The sequence below is a fragment of the Lontra canadensis genome, unplaced genomic scaffold, assembly GCF_010015895.1.
Source record: "Lontra canadensis isolate GAN:19392208 unplaced genomic scaffold, GSC_riverotter_1.0 scaffold44, whole genome shotgun sequence".
NCBI lineage: Eukaryota > Metazoa > Chordata > Mammalia > Carnivora > Mustelidae > Lontra > Lontra canadensis.
This window is the reverse complement of record NW_022631038.1, coordinates 2,305,907-2,323,378: the sequence shown is the minus strand read 5'-3', so window position 1 is coordinate 2,323,378 and position 17,472 is coordinate 2,305,907. Positions and strand designations below refer to the sequence as shown.

Here is a 17,472-nt window from a genome sequence, read left to right as displayed (position 1 = left end):
CACGCTAGGAAGAACCAGCCCCAAACCAACCAGTGGAACACTGGCCAGTCATCTTCAGTCCACTGCCTTTTTTTTTTTTTAAGTTCACTTATTTATTTTTTAAGTCCTCTTTACACCCAGCGTGGGGCTGGCACTCCATGGCCCTGACGTCGAGAGCCGCCCGCTCTCCTGACCCGGCCAGCCAGGCGTCCCTGTTCCATTTCATTTCTGCAACTAACTGAACAGGGAGAGCGATTCTGAACGTGTGGGATGCTGCTTGGAGACCAGCTGACTCTGAGGAGTCTTGAGTAACGTGAGAAGCTTCTTGGGAAATAATAAAAAAGGGAAGTGGGGGTGGCGAGCGGGGAGAGGGGAACTGGGAGCAGAAGACCTCGGTCTGCACAGGGTGGCGGGGGCTGCCTGACACTCCTTAGGGTGACGTCCCGTTCCAGAGGGGAGGCCTCCACGGCCCCCCGGGGTTGCTGGAAATCTCCAGAACGCGTCCATGGGCACCTACGCCGCAGCAACTCGCGGCGAACACCCCGCGTGAGCCGTTCAAGGTCACAGGCCGTTCAAGGTCACAAGGCCGACCTGCGGCCTTCACGGTTCAGACTTCACCCCTCCTGCAGCCGACGCTACCCGCGGGCCCCGTGTGGAGATCCTGAAGGACCCCACAGACGAGCCCCACCGCGGGCGGCCGGGCGTGCACACAGGGCACCGCCAAGGATCAGAACCGGCCGCGTCTGGCCGCCTCCGGCTGGGCTTCTGGCTCGTCTGACTGAGGTGCCGTCCAGGCCGGTGCCCTGCAACGCGGGGCAACGAGCCCCGCCTCTCTGAGCCTCCCATTCCCTTCCGGCGGCGAGAACGAAGCAGCCGTGGGGCTGGTTACAGCGAGGGTCAGTCTGGTCGCTGCTGGTTTCTGTCCTCGGGTCCCTGCCAGCCGGTGCGCATGATCGTGGGGGGTCGAGCAGCTGCAGGAATGCATGGACCCAGCCGTGGGCATCCGCTCGAACTGTCCACGTCGGGGAAGAGAAGGGGGTAAGAACACTGGCAGCCCCGAGAAGCCCAGGAGTGGCGCCTCACAAGGAGCCCGAAATGAGAGCTCAGGCCCTTGGGGGACCCGCCCGACCCAGGAAGTTAGGCAACTGGCGCTGGTTCAAGACGGTGCTGAAGGGGAAGCCGAGAAGGAGTCCGCCAGCAGCAGCCTCAAGCGACAGCCGTCCCCGGCCTCAGAAGAGCCTTCAGATCCTTGCCCAGTGTATGTTCACAGGCGGGAAGGTGGCGGGGACCTGACTGTGAGACAGAGAAGGTCCCAGACATGGCCCAGACCCAAGCCTCCCGGAACGCAGGGCTCCTGGGAGCGCAGAGTGGCCAGGGAGGCCGGGGGCCACAGTGCCTGGTCAGAGGAGATTGTGGGAGCCACTCCCACTCCTCACTGCCTCGGGGCTCAGAGCATCGACCTTCTAAGTCATGTAATTACAGGAACAGCCCTGTAGCTTTGTTCCCATTTCACAGCTGAGAAAATAATGTTTAGAAGACTGAATCTAGCTTCGAGTGGTTCGTGACTTTAGGAAAATATTTTACTTAAATATTGGGATTTTTAATGTATTATAAATACATCTTACATGGAAAAAATCATTATAGGTCTAAGATATACATTTCTATATTATTAATTAGCACAATACAAAGAAGTAAGACCTGTAGCAAGTAGCCTGGAGAACAACAGGGATGGCGAGAACCTATGCCCTGAGAACACTTACATGGGGACACACGCTGACTAACGAGAACAGGGACGCTCCTCAGCAGAGGTCAGAAGCCCCTCAGGGTTCAGTAAGGGGCCACACCGACAGCGCAGACCCCAACCACACAACTAACACACCTGCCCCTCCTCCCGTCCCTAGGGAAAGACTTGTAGTTCCTTAAGGTGCCGGACGCAGAATGAGACAAACAGGGCATTAATTACGACCCCGAAGAGCTAATCTTCCACATGTCTCAACGGGAAACGTTCAAATTTCTTCTAATAACATTTTTAAAAAATAAATAATTGCGCTTCACACTGAGTAGGGAGCCAGAGGGCTGACTCTGTCCTGGGTCTCTGGTGCTATTTCAAAGCGATGTTTTCCCATTTTGTGTGCACCTGCCAACGTGTGGGCGTGGCCAGGAAGCACCCCAGGGGGATGCCACTGGAAGGATGGGTTGGGGTCTGCGCTGGCCACAGAGGCAGTGGACCACTGAACCCACGGGGAATCTAAAACCTACCCCCAGGAGTCGCGGGTCCTTCCCAGCACACAGGAGTGTTAACGTGCATTTATGACAGCAGGATTGAAACACCCCACCAGGGTGGTAACTTTTGCTTTCCTGATCTTTTAAATCCATTAAATGGACTTTGGCATTAACCATTCATGGAATTTTTGCTTTTCAGTGGACTCTAAAGGTCACCAGACCTGACTGTTCTCACCACCGCCGTTCCCACGTCACCGGGGTCCGCAGGGCCCCAGCCCCTGGTCGCCGGGCCCGGCAGCGGCCCCCGGGGAGGGAGCGGAGCCGTCACTCGCATCGACTGAGGAACCACTGGGCAGGAGCGTGTCGTGTGTCGGGAGTGGTCCACCTGCGCGTTCCGGAGGACGGAGAGCGAGGCAGGCATCGTGGATTCTGGGCATGTGCGCGGCAGAGGCTTATCTGACCTCTGAACTGTGGGTCGGGTACTAAGAGGAAAAAGTTCAGAATTCAGACGGATGGGGTGTAGTCGGCATACCTCAGGAAGGGCGTCACCCGAATGAAGGTCACGAAGCAGGAGGTGGTGACATTTCCAAAGGGGCAGCCTCTTCTCCTTTTTGGGAACGCTAACCTCAGACAGAAGGAACTCCCTGGAGAGGGTCTGGGACCTGGTGGTGCTGGTGGCCGGCTCCGTCCCCTCGGGTGACTGGTGTACCCCATGCGCTCCTGGGGTGCTCCAGCACGTCGGCTGGGCACAAGAGCCCCACCCGGAGCGCAGGCAGCTGGAACGGAAAGGGGGGCGGGCGGCTACAGACCAGAAGTTCCTGCAGCCTGAGTGACACGGGGGGGGGGCGAGTAACATGCTCTCCCGCCCTGGTCCCCGCTACCTGCAAACCTGGGAGGGGAGCTGGGACTTCCTGGACTGTTGGGGAAAGAGCTGGTTAGTATCTGACCAGCACCTGAAGCCAGGAACCATGGTCAGAAGCTAAAAACCCCAGCAGGGGCCTCCTGGGACCAGCCACGGGCCGTCTTCCACGGCATCCCCCCACCGAGCCCAGGCAGGGACTCAGGCGGGTGGCGTTATCCAGGTAGGTGTGTGCACGGCCCTCAGCCCAGAATCCCGGCTCTGGTAATCAGCTGTGCCTGCACCGTGACCACAGATCCACGAGTGCCCCATGACTCAGCACACAGTCCATGGCTGTGAGAAGAAACACACACTCTGGGCATCGCTCGGGGCCAGAGCTGGTGATCACGGGACAGAACAATGTGCCTTCGACTCGGTGCGTCTTTCCACCCACCTCCGGAACAACTCATGCATCCCTGACACCGGGCGTGATGGTTCCTGATGATCACGCACAGGGAGGAGGTGCATCGGCTCAGGCCGTAGGTGTCTAGCTGGCATGGGGCCAAGAGTCTCGTCTGAGTCTTAACTAAACTAAACCTGTGTTTCTTTCTGAAAACACAGAAAACATCTGAAGCTTGAACTATTGGTCTAAAATGTTCAGATTCAAGTCACCAGCCCCTGTGGGGCCCCACGGGAGACAGCAGATCTCACTGCATCATGGTACTGGGTGACTTCTTTCCAAAACCTTCCAGATTCCAATCAGGGAAAAGCGTGGTGCCCCACGTGGTCATCAGCCCATCACAGTCCCGCCAGAGATGTGGTCAGAGGCTTCCAGTGGGCCCTGCCGCTGCCCCAGGGTGAGCCCGCGCTTCTTGAGAGCCAAGAGAAAGATAAAGAAGGCTGCAAGTGGCCATTATATTCACAGGAAGGGGCGGGAGACGGTCTCGGGAGAGCAGGGTGTGTGGCCGGGGCCGGAGGTCTGGGGTCAGGAAGCTGACAGCAGCCGACAGGACAGGGTTACCACGGGCTGGGCGCTCTGTCCACATTTCAGAGGATTGCTTCTTCGTCCTCTCCCCGCTCCGCTGAGACACGGCCCTGGCTGTGCTCGTCTTACAGATGGGGAAGCTCGGAGGTCGGGAAAGTCGGGGGACCCTAGGTCACGCACGGCAACCACATGGAAGGCCATCTCCAGAGCTCCAGCTCTGGCTTGGCTGTGAACTGACAGGGCCCCAGACAAAGCATCTCATTTCTAGGAAAGGATTTCTTGAAGCCTGAGTCTTGGGTTTGTTAAGGAAAAGAGCTCCGCCCGAAGGTCAGCAGGGGACCCCTCGGCCCCCACTTCATGCCGCACAGCCCGGCTCTCCTGGGTCCAAATATATCGACAACGACTTCACAAAGCCTTCGTTCCTCACATCCTTCTGCGCGAAAACCACTGCAGAGCCTCGGTGAATAATGAGGGCTTCCAGGGGTACATCCTGCGACGCAGCCCCTTTTAAATCTGTTACTGAGAAACGGCCTTTAAGTAAGTAAGTAGGTAACAGAGGCCGAGCGCGTCGTCTACATGAGGCTGCCAAGAGCTTCTGTCTTGAACGCGAGCTTTCCAGCGGGCTCTGCGCGGCACTGGGTTGCTAAGTGGTATCTTTAGGACTGAAAAAGACCGACTTCCTTTCAGAAGGCAGTGGTTTAGTACCACGAGCCTGAGGCCTTAGGATTTCCTTGCTCCATCAAAACCAAGACTGTCCAGGATGGCCCTTTTACAGGACACCCAGTGCTCACCCCGTGTGTCACTGTATATTATATATTATATATTGTAACGCATCTCAACCCTTTCTACTCCTTACGAATTACAGCACTTCCTATTTGACCCCCTTGGCAGAATTTACACGAGGCGTGGTGACATCGAAGGACAGGGCAGAACCAATCTAAAGAAGCAAAAGGGCATGCTGGCGTGGGAGAAAACGAGCGTGCGGCGGCAAACCTGGATTCTAGCCGCATCTGTCCTCAGCAGCAAGGCCCTGGACGCGTCAGCTGGCGTCTGGGAGCCCCACCTGCTGTCCTGCTGGGGAAGCGAGGGACCGGGCGGGGGCGGCTCGGGGCCCAACAGCCAGGGACGGCGCTCCGCTTCTGCCAGTGTCTGCTCTGCACACCCAGCATCTTTACGCCTCGAGCGCTCCCCGACAAGGACTGAGCAAAGCCACCCACGTTGTGTCAGACTGTGACAGCTGGTTTCCCAAAGTCAGAGGCCAAGCCCAGGACAAGATGCTATGAAAACCCACTCCTGGAGTGTCTAGTTGGTGCTCGGCGCCAGAAGGAGCGGCAGGAGAGCAGGCGAAGAGAGCTGGACCCTGTCAGGCCCGCAGCACACAAACACCCACACGAGTGTGTGCACACTCATGCATGCCCATGCACATGTGCGCGCTCACTCTCTCCCTCTTCCGAGTTCTAAGATGCTAGGATGGCATCCACACATGTTCTCCAGCCTGTCCCTTCTCCCGGGAGTCCTCAGACTTACTCTAACCTACTTCTGCCTCAGACCCTTTATAGAATGAGGCCGGGTATGCCCAGGAGAGAAGCCCTCACACGGTCGGAGGCCCATGCCAGAGCTCTGTCAGGGGGAGCGGGTGTAATGGCCCTACAACAAAAGTGGGGCATTTGGTTTGCACACTGCTCCGTCCCCAGCACCATGACAGTGACTGGTATGTTGTAGGTGCTCAGGAAATACCCATTAAGTGACTAGGAGAGAACGGAATGAAACCAGGAAGCCATCCCCTCGAGCCCAACCAATCACATGTGCTCACCTGCCCACACACACCCACTCTCGAGCAGCACGTCTGTGCCTGGAGACCCGTCCTTGGTTTGTGGCCGCACTTCCAACCAGACCAGCACGTGGTCCGCGGGGAAGCCCAAGGGGTGGGCGTGGCCAGGAGGACCGGCTGAGCCGGATGGAGCAGCCGAGGTCCACCCAGCCTGGGGCACCGAGAGGAGAGCCAAGGAGCCAGGGCCCTGAAGGCCCATCTAGGGGCGGAGTCCCTGCAAACACGGAAGCCCTTGTTCAGAAGGAACCCAGGAACCTGCAGACAGGAAGTGTGGGTAGATGGCTGGGGTGCTGAGCACAGACGGCAGCAGCCAGACTCCCAGCCCCTGCCCTCAGCTCCAGACAGAAACCTGCAATGCCTGCTGGCACGAGGACCAGGAGGCACCGGGGGCGGAGGGTCTGGGTGCCCAGGTGCTGGACGCAGAGCCCGCGGCCAGATCCCCTGGAGCCGCCGCCTGGCCCACACGTGCTGCGCGAAGGGGCCCATGGCCAAGGGCAAACCGACTCCTCTGAGGCTGGGAAGGGGATGTAGCATGGAGTCGGGGACGCTGCCCTTCGGGAGGCGAGGGGGACCCAGCGTCAAGGAAGCACGCCCCTGTGCTCAGCTCACGTATCACCCGTCACAGCAGGTCTGGGTTACAACACGAAGAAACAATGCACTAGTGGACTCATGGGCTGGGGGTTTGTGCCTGAATTAATTACCTGTTCAAGGTGCTAATTTGGAGATTACGCTCTAGGAAACGTTCATCCAAGTGTGGCTAAACATAAACACTGGAAGCCAGGTCGATCCAAGCAGGTCCCGGCTCAGTGGACTGGCCTCCGGGCGGGGGGCAGCCCGGCTCCCTGGGCAGGGGGCTCAGTGACCCTCTGTGCGCGAGTCAGGCCCTCGGCTGACGCTGCACTGAGACCTCCGCCTGCTGTTTCTCCTTCCTTCCTGAAGCCCTTGCTGCTTCCCTCCGCACGCTGTCCCGCCGCCTGCCTCGGCCTCTGGCACACACTAACCAAGGGCCGGGACGGGTCTATGCAGAGACCGCCGGAGCACGTGCCCAGGGAGACGACGGTAAGAGGACGATGGGGAGACCCTGTGGTCTAGAGCCCAGAGCAGCCTCCTTCTGGGCTCCCACCTGATGATGGGTGTCATGGTCATGAGATGTCACGGTCATGAGGTGTCACTCACGGAAGGAGTCGGGGCGAGCCCTGTGGGCTGACCCCAGGGTACATTCTTCAAATTCCTGTCTGAGGCAAGTCCTGGAAGAAGAGAAGGTCCGTCCCAGAGGCTCAGGCTCAGACGGCTGTACCACAGCGGCTCTCACGAGACCGCCGCCTCGGGCCGGCCCTAGCTTCGGGGGCAAATTCAGTTGTTGCTGTTTCTTCCGTTGGTTTGAAATCTTGTAAAGTAAGTAAAAGTAAACAGTAAAAGGTACTTCTCCTACAGCACACTTACTTCGGTGTCACTGACCCTCCAGGAACGTGCACTTCTACTTACACTTAGTGTCAGGACAGTTACATAACGCAGCTTGAACTGTGACATTTCGCAGCATTTTCCGGAAGTTTTCCTCCAGGTCTGAGCACCGCCACCACCCCCCCCACAGTCCCCACCACCTGTCTGGAGTGAATGAGGTCGGCTTTCCATATCGGGTCTGAATCCCTCTCTTCTCCAGAATAAGTCCTGACATACGGAAATCAGGACAGAATGAAAGAATCACCATCTCTCTTCTCGGATGGTGGCCCCTTCCAGGGAGCAGTGCGACATGCCGTCGGGAGGCTGCAGACCTGTTCCGCCTGCGCCGACATCTGACTTCTCCTCTCTAGGTTCCTGGGAAGACAAGTGCGGCGGTGCCCACACTTCGTGATGCTCCGTCTCAGCCCTTCCAAGGTTATTACATCTTCAGACACCAAAGGAACCAGAATAAAAACAACCAGGGCACCCCCAGTGCACCCCCCGCACACACATGCACACATGCAGACGCACACACATGCACAGACACACACATGCACGCATAGGTGCACACACACGCGCAGACACATGCACACACGTAGATGTAATGCATGTTGACATGCACACGCACGCATGCACACAGATACACACGCACGCACATATATGTAAATGCACACACATGCACACACACACACAGAAACCTAGTTTTTAAAATATTAGTATCATATTTATTTTATTAAATTGCTGCTTTAATTTATCCGGTCTTTCAAGGCAACACAGTAAGCTGAACGAATCACGTATGACGTTCTTCTGACGGGGGAAGATCAGACTTGGCGTGTTCGCACGACGGCAACAGGACCAGCAGAGCTCGACCAGCTGCGGATGCTACCGATACGCGCCCCACACGCTATGCCAGTGACACCAAGGCACGTAAGCCACACTTGCAGTGTCCAGGATGCACACGTGTGATGGAACATTTAAGCTCCGCGTCAGCAAGATGCTCCGAGCCAGGGATAGGAGGCCCCGCTGCTAAGAGCTGAGCAGGGAAGGAGGGCATCCCGGAGACAGTCCGGGATCGGCAGACGTATAAGGAAGCGGGCCACGGGGCCACGGGGAGTGGCGTGGGGCTGCAGCGGGAGGTTGGAGGCCCGGGGAGCGCCCTGGGTCCAGACGCCTCTGCACAGCACGACCTCGTCTCCTCCCTCCGCGGAGCAGTCCTGCTCTCCAGGAGCCCCGTGGTGCACCCTCTGTGTGCAGGGCAGGGGCTTTGCGGCGGGAAACCCATCTGTGTGCTTCCAAGTCCCCTCCTCACACAGCGGAACCCGTGGGGCAAGAGCCGCACCTGCTGTACCGCCGCGGGCCCGCGAACCTGCAGCGGCGTGTTCCGCGCACCCCAGTCTGCGGATTTCAAAACTCCTCATGCACGGGCTGCGCCTGGGAAGCCCGCGGTGCAGCGCCGTGCCTTCTGCTCCCACGGCAGGATCAGCGGGAACGTCAGGTCCTGACGGCGCAGGAGAACACGGACGGAGAATCCGAGCGCCGCCGTCAGAGGCGCTCCCGCTTACTCATGGAGCGACACCGCTGTTCTCTGAGAGCGGGACGCACGGCAGACGTGAACGATACCAATCAAAGTATAAACGTGTAGGATGTCGTCGTCCCAGAGTCCCGCCTTCCACCATGAAGTCATTTTATCAGTGAAACACAAGATTTTGTTGATCTTATTCAAACACATGTCTGTGAGCACGTGTGTGTACATCTGGATAACCTCGTGGAGATGAAACCACCCTCCCACGCGCGTCACCCGGCCCCCCTCCCGCAGGTGTCACCCGCCCCTCCTCCGCTAGGAGTGGGGGTGCTCGGAGTTTACTTGGGAGCTCATGCACCCGGTCCCCAAGACTGTGGCTGCTGTGCTGGAAACAGGGCCTGGGACTCTGCATTTACTAAGAATTCCGGACGCAGTGATGCAGGTGGTAGGCAGACCACCCAAGGGCAAACAGGCGTTGGCCCTGCCCCTCAGCCTCACGAGAAGACACAGAGCCGGGCTGGCCGGCGGTGGCAGACACTTTGGTAGCCCGCCACCATGGCCCTCGTACCCCCATGGCCCCTGTGCCCCCTGCTAGCCATCAGAATAGACCCAGGGAGACGGTTCTCTGTGTGCGTTCTGTCTCGAGGTTTCCCACCAGACTCGGGGGGAAAACTACAGGGGAGGGAGTCTTCTGTCTGTTTAGGCTGGTGGTTGATGGGGCAGGGCCTCGCGTGTCTGCTGCGGGAGCTGCGCTTGTACCTGGCTGCTCGCTCCCACTGATGGGGCGGCATTGAGATATTCCTAATGGGAGGGGAGGGCAGGATGTGGCGGGCCGGCACCCTGGGGTGCAGGGTGGTCCCATGTCGCCTGACCCCATGAGGCAGGGACACCACATGTGCAAGGTGACTATCTGGTGGTGGACACGGCCATCAGGGGCCCTGCCCTTACTTAAAACACTAGGGCAACCATGCTCACGTACCCCTCTGACAAAAATGAAACCCTCACCCTATGTAACTACAATACAGAGGAGTCATTCTCTGAAATGTGAATTTCAGAAAACATCACTGCAGGAAGACACGTCACACCCATAGGGCCCATGTCTCAGCGAGCCCCACTCACAAGAAGTCACTGTCCTGCTGGCTTCCAGCCTGGAACTCTGGGATGGTACGGACGGGGAGTCGTGGGGTGGTGGGGACAGGGAGCCAGGTCCCGAAGGGCAGCACAGCTGTGGGCCACGGTTCTGTCCCCCCGCGGGCTGCGGGGTGGGACACGGCTCCATGAGCGAGCGTGGGCCCCCAGCAGCAGGGCGCTCAGAGTGCACGCAGTCCCCAGATGTCAAGATGGTCGGCACTGAATGTTGACCGCAGATCAAACCAAAACCCAGCGTCCAAGTACAACCAAGTCATGTCTGTTCACAAAACAAGCGTCGACACTACTCAGTCTGCTACATGGTTTTAAAACCGGGAGACAGAAACCAAACCCAAGCCTTCATTTCTGTATAATCAAAATCCACATGCTGTTAAAAACCACTACATTTCATAAAATGTCCTAAACTATATTTGTGTTTTTGATTTTGCAATACATATGAAGGAAAAGCATCTCGCCCTGAAGAAAAACAGCCGAGGGGCTCAGAGCAGAAACCCATTTCCTGTAGGAAGGCTGTGGCTTCGCCTCAGAGACACCCCATCACACACCCTCCCTGTCACCACCTACGAGCCACTGACCCCTTTTCAAAGCCGGTGTGAGTTCTGAGGTGGGGTGTCCTATCGCCATCAAGAGAGATGTTCTCGAGTTCCTGCAGGTGAAAAGTTGGACTGTTTTCCTATCCAATTCTTTCCAAGAGGAGCTGTTTTGCAAAGGCCCCTGGTTTCTGGGCCCTCCCCAGGTGCTCGTGTGGCCTGCGGGGACAAGGCAAGATCACAGGCCTGGCCCTGGGGGCACCAGCCAAGGGAGGCTGGGGAGGGTGAGGGCAGCCCTGTCCTGATCCGGGGCCTCTGACTTGTGAAGGTAAGTTCTGGGGAGCTGTAAGGACCAGAGTTTTGGGACCTGTGTCTGAGACCTTAGATGTGCCACTTGACAGGCCTGCTCGCCCCAGAGAACTCTGGCTTCTCTGGGGACGAACCCTGCTGGATTCGATGTGGGGCACAGGGACTGCAGAGAAGGCACATGGCTGGGCTTCCCCATAGGGATGCACAGCCTCCCTCCAGGGCCCTGCGGGCACCATTATTCAGTTGGTCTGTGTCCTTTTAGAAAAGAAATCTGTCTCGGGAGAGGGGCAGATTAACTAAGCCTTTAATGGATTTTATGTATGTCCTAAAAACACACGTATTATGAAAGAACAGTGTCACATAAAAATCAATTCCTGGGTTGAGAAATTCAGAAGATTAAACCTTATTTAAAATAACACTTGGGGGACACCTGGGTGGCCCAGTGGTGTCTGACTCTTGATCTTGGCTCAGGTCTTGATCTCAGGGTTGTGAGTTCAAGTCCGACGATGGGCTCCATGCTGGGTGTGGGGACTGCTTCATAAAGCAATTAAAAATAAAACAAATAGAATAACATTTGGGGAGCAGAGTGGTTGTCCTTTTTGTGCAAAGTGCTGCTTTAACCTTCTGAGGACGAAGGTGTCAAGGAGCAATGTCCCCAAGACCACCCTCATGGACTCCAGGTGTGAACAGGTGTGCGTGTGTGCAGGTGTGAGTAGGTGTGCGCGTGCGTGTGCAGAATTGTGGGGGGTGTGCATCAGAGTGTATGTGTATGTCCATGCTGGCCATGAACTAGGCCGTCAGACACTGAGAAAGTCTCCCTTCTGCCTCTGTCCTCCTCTGCGCTCTGAGCCCATCTGTCCATGTTCTTTCTCCTCTTTACGTGCCTGTTGGTATATTTTTTACATTCGTCTCTACTATAAAACTAAACATGAAATTTGTTTAACCACTTACGAATAAAACCTTATTTTCTTCTTTTCTTTTGGAAAACGTTAACCCCTTCACTCTTCAGGAAAGTGAATTAATTTTAAAAAGAAATCGACATCCCCTTGAGAGATGCAGACCTAAAGGAGCCTATTCTAACCCTGTGAGCGGAAAGACGCCGGACGCGGAGGAGTCGCCACGATTCCAGTAAGACAAACAGTAAGGGGACTCGCTCTACCCGTTGTGAAGGTTTACTGTGCTGCTATGGATATCAAGCCGGTGTGGTGCCAGTGGCGGGACAGACACCCAGATGGGTGGAACAGAACCCAGAACCCAGAACCGGACCCACACGAGTGTGCGGAAGTGACTTCTGACAGAGGAGCAGGGCAGCTTGACTGAAGTGACCTTCTTTTCGACAACAGCCCGGGAGCGACACACTCATAGGCAACAGTAAATCAAAGCCAAACGAAAAGCCCTCAACCTACACCTCACACTTGACATACAGATGAACTCAACAACGGACAACAGACTTAGGTGTAAGATGCGAAACTACACTCGGCAGGAACACAAGCAAACAAACAAAAAACAGCAGAAAAATCTCCAGGACCTCAGGCTACGCAGTGTTCTCACCCTCCCCCACCATTTCAACCCTGAAAGGAAAAAATTAATAACAGATCTCGTCAAGTTGAAAAACGTTCTCTCTACCAACAACCCTGTGGAAAGACGGTGAAAGACAACTACCAGATTATAACTGCCAACCACGGGACCACCGTCCGGAACATAGGGAGAACGATGGAGACCAAACGCCCAACTAGAACATGGGCAAGGACACGAACAGGCTGTGCACTGTGAGGGTGCACAGATGGCAGACACACGCAGGGAATCTTCCACGTCATTCCCCATGAGGAGATGCAAATCAAAATCACGATGTCACCACACATCTCATGGTAGAACACCTAAAATAAAGAGTGGCCGCGGTGCCAGCCGCTGTCGGTGTTGTGCACATCCTGGGTCCCTCCCACCTTGCAAAACAGTGCAGCCATTCTAGAAAAGAGGACGGTAGTTTTCACAAAATGAAACGTGCTTGCCCTATGACTTAGCAACTGTACTCTTGGGCATTCATTCCCAAAGAAATGAAAGCTGTGCTCACACAAAACCTGTACAAGGACGTTCAGCTGTGTTCACAATAACCCCAAGCTGGCAACGATCCAAGTGCCCTTCCAAGAGGGAATGGCTAAAACAAACAAACAACCAACCCAGAATGGTGATGCATGCATCCCGCGAAACGCGGCTCAGGAATGAAAAAGAACATAGACTCAGGAGAACGGACCTCAGGAGAATGGCGCTTAGTGAAAAAAGCCGATCGAGAAAGCCTGCGTATTGTAGACTCCGTTCATACAGCATTCTCGAAATGACGAAATTACAGAAATTGGGGAACAAGATGAGTGGTGCCAAGGGCTCGGGGAGGGGGAGGGGACAGCCTGGGCTGCGGCTGAAAAGGGCAGTGTGCACAGCCCACAGGTGGAGCTGTCCCACCAGACTCTTGGTGACCACGTGATCCAACTAACGTTTATAAGTTCAAGTGGCAAGAAAATTGCCGATATCCTCCGCCACCAGGCACTCACTGCCACCGGGGACGCTGGCAGCAAGACCCGACCTTCCCAACCCCTGCGGGGCAAGTCAATGCCAAATCCCAGAGCAAGCACCTTGTCTTACACCGTCTCACCTTCGAGCAGAATCGTGATACATCAGAAAGACTTCCAAAGTGGATTTGAGCCAAATAGCTTCGGTTCCACCCTGAGTTCATAAAAGCAGTCATTTCAGAATAGCTAAATCCTTGAGAGATCTTGCTAACCAGCACTGTACTGTCACTTTTAACTGGATTCCTTCCCTTCAGGTTTTTGTTTGTTCCACTTAAAAACATAAATCTTCTACTGGGCCCTTCTCCTTGTGTGGTAGAAACATGTTGTTAGGCCGACGGCCTCCAGCAGGTCCGCTGGGCCACCCTTCAAGAAGGGCTGCTCTGGTCTGGGCTCCCCAGCTCCCGCACGAGGCAGTGATGTCCCAGCAGGTTCCACCACCGCCCACGGGTGGCCTGCCAGTGAGCCTTGATGCCCACTGGCCCCTGACCTGTGGGCCATGGTCTGTAAAATGTCCGGGTCCCTGGTGAGTTACAGTCTCAAATAACCAGAGGTATTAGGGTGCTCTGACACCTTGCTTCCTCTGAAAAACTTCTTCCAGCCGAGTGTGGGTGTCCCCCCCTTGGTCAGCCAGGGGCCCCCCTGAACCATGTTTAAACCCCTCAGCGCACACCCTAGCCCCCTCATGCGCCTGCCACAGCTGCGGAGCTGAACGGCACACTCGTTGTTGATTCTCACGTTGCCGCAATTGGAAAACACAGAACAGGAACCAGAATGCGCCTATTTCCTGCCAGAGACTTACTGAGATCCCCGAAGAAACTTAAACATTTTGTAAACCTCACTCTGCCTTGTGAAACTGAGGGCGAACTGGGATCTTGAAAGAAACCAGGAGCTGCCACCAAGCATCCCAGGAGACCCAGAGCCAAGGGGCGTCAGCGCAGTGAGGGGAGAACACATCGTGGGGGCCACCACCCACCGCGCCGGGCCCAGGCGGAGCTCCCGCCCCCAGGTCACAGGCGCCAGGCGCGCAGGTGGCCGCAGGTGGGCCCCGGGGACTGCAGGTGGGTGCAGGTGGGTGCAGGTGGCCTCAGCAAGCGGCCGCAGGCAGCGCGCGCTGGAGCTGGGACAGGCCCGACGAAGGCGGAAGCCAGGCGAGTCTCCAGTCGCCGCCCCCCCTCTCCGTGATCAAAGAGAAACTTGCTTCGTTCCGGGGTGGGGTGCGGGGGCGTCCGCGGGGCTCCGCGCGTGGAACTAGCAAGCACTTAGAACTGGCAGGGACCCCCAGCCTGCCCTTCAGCTCGCCGCCAGCACCCGTCTCCATGTCGCCAGGAGCGGCCTCTTTTGACCTTCCTCACCGCTCACCCCTAAACCCCACCCCCACCGCCACCTCTAGGCCGCGCGCCCTTCCAGAGACCTGGCCTCGGGGCCTGGCCGGAGGCCACACCTGAAAACCCGTCGGGTTCCAGCGCCCGCCGCCCTAGACCGGCGCCCACGCCCGCGCCCACCCACTCGCAGGGAGGCCTCGGGCTGCCACCTGCACCGCTGCCCAGGGCAGCCCCGGGTCCCGGGTCCCGCCCAGAGTGCCGGGGACCCCCGCTCCGGGGCGCGCACACCAAGCCCGGGGCCGCCCCGCCCGCCCCCGCCGCGATCACCCACCTCGAGTCCGCCGCTCCGAGGCCCAGGGCGCCGCGGGGTCCCAGGCCGCCTCTCCGCAGCCCGGACCCCACTCTTGGGGAGCCGGCTCCCGGAGCTGGCTGCCGGCGCTGCCTTCCGGGGAGGGAGACGGGGGCCGCCGGGGCCGGAGGCTCGTCCTCGCTGGCGCGCGGCTGCGACTGAGGGCGGCTGCTCCAGGGCCCGGCGCGCACCCCGCCTCCCGCCCCCGCCGCCCCGGCTTCCTGCGAGCCAGGTAAACACGGCTGCGAGCGGAGCCCGCCCACCTGCCGCCCCGCCCCGCGCCGCCTGCCACCCGGACCACCTCGGGGACCGCCTGCGGACACGGAGGGCCGCGGACGCGTGGGGACCGGGGCGCAGAGTCGGCGCCAGCGGGGCGAGGCCGCATTTGGCCGCCCAGAACCCCTGCTCTCTGAACCTTTCCTGGGGCTTAACCTCTGAAACTACCCCCACCCGCCATCGCCGGGAGGGACCTGAGATAACGTCTCCCCCACTCCCCAGTCCCTTTTCACAGCACGGGGACTCGGGTCCAGAGCTCGGCTGCTGGCCTGAATCCACCCCATCCCCGGTTCAGCGGCGGGGTTAGCGCTCCCGTGGCCGCCAAGCCCGGCCTTTGGGTACCCCAGGTGATGAACTTTGCTTGGATCCTGGCACCGGAACAGGTTCTCAGCTGGAAAACGCATGTTTCCGCGGAGGAGGCAGGCAAAGGGCACACACAAAGCAGACCAGAAAATGCCCAGGGAGGAGGGCGAGCCCTGGGTCCTGCCCCACTCAAGCTTCTGTTGGCTTGTGGGCAGTGTCATCCTCCCCATGCAAAGGAAGCCTGCGGTCTGGACATTAGTCACCTGGACACACGGATTTGGTGGTCGGGTGGACTTTTCCCTGTATTCTTGGCCTCCTCCTGGCAGTGGGAAAGCAGAAGGGAGGAGGGAGAGCCAAGATGCTGGCGTCCTTCCTGATTCAGATTCCCGGTCAGCGAACCGAATCTGATTCCCCCGAGCCCGCGGGGACGTGATCGTGTATGTTAGGAGAAGGGGGATGTCCGGTGCTTGGCAAGTTGCAGGGAGCCCTTGTCCCCTGGGCCAGCCGTCTGCGGCTTCAGGGCTGCCCGCCCAGCCGGCTGTCCTCATGTTCCCCAGGGATCTAGCAGCCGCGCTCAGATGCGGACGATTCTGCGAGAAATCCGTCCGCGGCGACCGAAGTGTTGAACCGGATGCCTTCCTTACGAGAGACAGGTGAGAGGAGAGAACGTGATGTTCCCCACCTTGCGTGGGGGCCGGCAGGGGCCGTGGAAAGGGGATGCTGGCTGTGCCAAACTGCCTACTTTTTCTGCCTCTGTTTCAGAAATGGATAAACAGGGTGGGAATAAGGGAGTCAGACACACAGTACGGGCGCACACGGCAGTGAATCAAACCCGGGAGGCTCCTGGCTCCCTGCTCCTTGCCTCAAACCACTCATCACAGCTCTCACTGCCCACCCCCCGCCCCAGACTTCTTAAAGGTCAGGCCAGGGACATCCAGAAACTGGGCTTCTTCTGGGTGCCTGTTTCGGCAACACAAAGACCTTCTCCCCCCCCACAGATGTCTCTTTGCTTCTTCCCGGGATGAGTTGGCCGTGGAGGGCCTGGGGTCCCTTGACTGAAGACTTGAGTGAAGGCTGGGCAGTGGAGAGCCCCACAGGTCACGCGGAAACAGCGTCCTTCACCTTCCGCTCCACGCTGCATCTGCTGATTTCCAGTGCTTTATAGAAAATTCACATACGACAGCTGTCGTCCCTGCAAATGTCAGGTTTGCCAGTTACAACTCTTTTTAAAGTATTTATAAAATCCTGCTGTGCCTGTTGTGTGGGGATACAGTGTCCCCAGACTCACGTTCGGGGATCCGTCAAACAAAATACGTGCCAGGAAGATTGTTGAGTAGAACAACGGATCGGCGTTTGGAAGACCCAGTCCTGGGGCCGTCCCCTCTCTCTGGAGGTGGAGGTGGGGGCCGTTATCTCGTGTTTTACCTGGAGACGGCCACACAGCTTAACAAAATACAAAGGTTCATTTTGCTGAATACACTTGAAAGGGGTCTTTGGACAAGGGAGGGAGAAATGAGCCATGCCTCACGGCCTCTTTGACATTTCCAAGATCGAGATTGCGATTCCCTCTGACCTGCGCGGGCGGCAGATGGTGAGGGCGGCCCCCACCGCTCTGCAGGGGCCAAGCCGCACGTCCGGCTGAGTGTGGGACACACTCAGTGACGGTTGTTCTGTGGAGATAACTACAGCTGACCCAAGCAAAAGGAAGTAAACACATAAATCTTAATAATTGTCAGGAGACTGGACTGCATGCCTTTTTGAGTTTGCTTTGTTTTCCTCATCAATAGACTTAACTTTGTAATTATATTTTGGCTGGACAAGGACTGAACTTCATTTTCATCGTGGTTTGTAA

The 17,472-nt window shown here is 57.5% G+C and overlaps 1 protein-coding gene across 4 annotated transcripts in view; it reads right to left on the bottom strand.

The window, feature by feature from the left end:
* MBP (myelin basic protein) overlaps positions 1–15,129 on the bottom strand; it is a 102,667-nt gene extending 87,538 nt beyond the window's left edge. For 3 of the 4 annotated variants that reach the window (XM_032872200.1, XM_032872201.1, XM_032872204.1), the window contains exon 1: positions 15,024–15,129. The gene's annotated coding sequence lies outside the window, so the exon portion shown is untranslated. The remainder of the gene's footprint in view (positions 1–15,023) is intronic. The other variant, XM_032872203.1, reaches the window with a different exon arrangement.
* Between the last annotated feature and the right edge of the window lie 2,343 nt (positions 15,130–17,472).